General features: G+C 33.9%; 1 protein-coding gene across 8 annotated transcripts in view; it reads left to right on the top strand.

The window, feature by feature from the left end:
- LOC122256963 (intermembrane lipid transfer protein VPS13A) overlaps positions 1-3136 on the top strand; it is a 74787-nt gene extending 71651 nt beyond the window's left edge. For all 8 annotated transcript variants that reach the window (XM_086548844.1, XM_086548830.1, XM_086548836.1 and 5 more), the window contains one exon: positions 1-3136. This exon is cut by the window's left edge and continues 678 nt beyond it. The gene's annotated coding sequence lies outside the window, so the exon portion shown is untranslated.
- The last annotated feature ends 618 nt before the right edge of the window (positions 3137-3754 follow it).

Genomic DNA, 3754 nt, shown 5'->3' with positions numbered 1-3754 from the left:
AAGAAAGAATAGTGTGAACCAAAGATAACAGCTACCAAAGGACCAGCGATGGAAATTGCTTTATTACTTTTCTCAACCCTCAGCATTGTTCTTGCTTTGTTCAATTTGATTTTTATACTGTGACCTTGAGGTACTCTTGAGCTTCAAATGTATTTTCTAATATAGTTGTAAATGGTAAGAGATTTTCTTACATTTATTCTTTTACTTGTGTACATTCATTAGAATAATAGCCATGGAGAAAGTGTTATCACAACTAATTTCAGTAAATATGTTGTATCATTCATGAAAAATGTATTTGTTGATATTCTTTTAGGTTTTACCATTGTCTTAATTTCTACTTATTTGTTTTCAATACTACTTATAGAACTGTATTTGAAGCAGAAGTACTTTAATAAGCTTTAGTAGGTCAGTTTCAGTGTTGCACAAATTAAGAAAGCTTCCAAAAGAAATAGATTTGATATGCTAGTTTAGGTATATTAATTAGAATAGTCGCTACTTAAACATGGTTTCATATGTTTTAAAGTTGTGTTTCGAATTAAGACATTGATTTATGTTGTGAGGTTGGATGAACATGTAAGGAGAATCACTTGTTCATAAAGTATTACTACCTCTAACTACACTTTTGTTGTTTTCTATAATACTGAACGTTGTTTTGTACTTATTATATTAATGATGTTGTTAATTTTATTATCCTGAGTATTCATATATAGTTAAATAATATTTTATTGTAATTAGACTCCTCATGCATATTGTTTTAAGATGTATATTTTTATTGTAATACTGCATAATTTGTTGCTGTGGAATATTTGATTGTGATAAGGTTATATAATGAATGTTGTGCCAGGATTGTGGTATCTGTGTTGTGATAAGTCAGTCTTTCATATATTGAAAGTTTTGACTATTCTGTGCAGTGTGTGTCTTCACTTCTGCCATGACCAGTATAGAAACAATGTGTCTTCACCTGTACCATTATCAGTATAGGAGCAGTGGTTGCTCAGTTAGGGTTGTTGCTGCAATTGAATCTACATAAAGATTGCATACCTGATGTGGTTCTTTATTTTTTTGGATTAACCCATTCACTGATTTTGCCATTTGCATATGCAGTGATGAAGGATTTAATCCTCTTGTCAGTTTAAGCTTGCTGCATATTGATTTTACAAGTAGCACCAAAGTCATTTTTGTGTTCAAAGTATTGGCTTTGCTCTTTTTTTTTTTACTGATTTACTTTGTTATTATTTCTTACTATATGTTTCGCTTGCATGTTCACTGTATTTTTCCCTTTTTTTTTATAAGGTGACATAGTAGACCGTAAATGCAGCATTCTACATTATAGTGAATGGGTTAAGTAACTCTAAACAACAGATGTTTAGAGTAGCTAATATAGTATAGGTACAGACTATGAAGTAATCATAGAGCTTTAAATGGAACTGTCATTTTTTATAAGTTACACTACTATGATATAGATTTAGCAATTCTCCCTCACAGTATGTGATGCTATAACAGAGAAATATACATAAATAGTTAATTGCCTTATTTTCCTTCTTCAATTGACAGCATGAATTTGTGTACCTTAATGTGTAAAGGTACAGCCAAGTACAGTAATGCAAAATGTATATAGATATTTTTATATAGCCATATACCTGCAAGAGCTAAACATCAGTATGATATCCACATAAATGTTAACAGAAATCCATTTTACTTTTCTTTAGTTTAATATACTGTCTGACTCTTGTGACAAATATATATTTATATCTGCATCACTCTGTAGAGGACAGCATATTTATTTTAAGGAATACTTTAAGACTAATCTTTTGTTCATTTTTCATTAATAAGAACAAAATAGGTATATTACTACCTAGATAGATCATATTTTTATTTAATTCTGAATTATAATCTTTATTAAAGCTAATCTAAGAGCAGAGTCTCTTTTTATACATCTGAAGAGAAATGACACTGAAATCTTACTTCCATTGCACTATCAGCACCAAGTACTACAGTAGGCTGTTGACTGAAATCAGTTTCTAATTAAGAAAGTAAAAAAACGTGTGATGTATCTTTTCCATATCTGTATTTAAATTTGGGGAATAGATCATCACAATTGAGATTTGATTGTCTTACATAAAATGAAAAAGCATACACAGTTAGTTTTATCCATTTATAATGCATTTCTGCATGGTAAAATTTCTGATACAAACACACACATGCACATACATGCAAATGCACTCTCTCACTCTCTATCCCTCTCTCTCTCTCTCTCTCTATCCCTCTCTATCCCTCTCTAGACAGTTTAATTGCATTTTGTATTATTTCGTAAATTGTGTTACATATATGCAAGTATATATGTGCAACATTTGCATGCATTTTTTCATTGTGTGTGTGTGTGTGTGTGTGTGTGTGTGTGTGTGTGTGTGTGTGTGTGTGTGTGTGTGTGTGTGTGTGTGTGCGTGCGTGCGTGCGTGCGTGCGTGCGTGCGTGCGTGCGTGCGTGCGAGCGAGCGAGCGAGCGTGTGTGTGTGTGTGTGTGTCCCTATGTCTGTGTGTCTGTGCCTATGTCTGTGTTTTGTGTGTGTGCCTGTGCCTGTGTGTTTGTATCTGTGTGCATGCATGCATCACACTAAAAATACATGTGCTTGTTTCTCTCCATAAATTGGTCAAATAGCCTATTTCTTCTGCTCATACACCTTGTCTGAAGGCGACCTTTGCTTACATACATAGTCAATAGAAAGTGCAAAAATAGAGACGGCATAGCAAAAAAAAATAATATCCCTCTGCTTCCATGGTTCTTAGCCATTACTTGTGCTTATTTTAAAACAACAGTTAAGCATTTCTTATTTGTATTGTGGAAACCCCTAAATATCTTTGTATTCCATATTTCTGTGTAAACAGGACAAGTGGGAGTTGATGGACGAGTGGTATATAATGTACGCGTGACAAATTAGAATTGCTTACTGTGTTTGTAACAACCTTGTCGGTGTGAATTTGAAACAAATACAGAGTTTCACAGTATATGTAGATAGCTATAAGGTGAAAAGATTTTTTGTTGTATGAATACCCAAAGTGCTGTATGTGTTGCAGCTGGTCAGGCTGCAAAACAATTGATGTATATCCTAAAAGAGATATATAAAAAGTTAAATGTTGCAATTCTTTCTTTTCAGCATACTGAGTATTCCTCAATATTACGGTAATATCAGTAAGATTATCATCAAAATACTTTCATCATTGTATTAGTGCTGACCTAAAACCTGTTACAAGGATTTTTGTATTATTATTATTATTTTTTTTTTAATTGCCTCCCATTCTTTCAGCATATATCAAATGGCATGACCTCTCTCTTCCTCCGTCTCCCCCTCTACTTCCCTCTTCTCTGGTTCGTTCTCCTGTTCCCTCCCTTCCTGCCCTTCACCCCTCACTGTGTGCGTCCGTGTTTTTGCGTCTGTGTGTATATGTATATATATATATATATATATATATATATATATATATATATATATATATATATATATATATATATATATATATATTGTTACGCCGGCCGCCTCGTCTATCTGCCACCAACACGAGGCAGGCTAGGCAGACGGCGTGATAACCACAGGGTCGTGAACACAGAACAGCTCAAGAGGCACCGAACACCACAGCGTCCCAGAACACCACGAGGGGAAACGCCACGTGGAGAGGCAGGGCACGAAATAAACACAGAATAACTTTCTTTCCTTTATTTACACTAGTTATTTATCCGTACACTTTTCTATAGGCAC

This window comes from Penaeus japonicus, unplaced genomic scaffold, assembly GCF_977035675.1.
Source record: "Penaeus japonicus unplaced genomic scaffold, GWHDUDI00000001_assembly GWHDUDI00000002, whole genome shotgun sequence".
NCBI lineage: Eukaryota > Metazoa > Arthropoda > Malacostraca > Decapoda > Penaeidae > Penaeus > Penaeus japonicus.
This window is presented reverse-complemented; position numbering and strand designations above follow the sequence as displayed.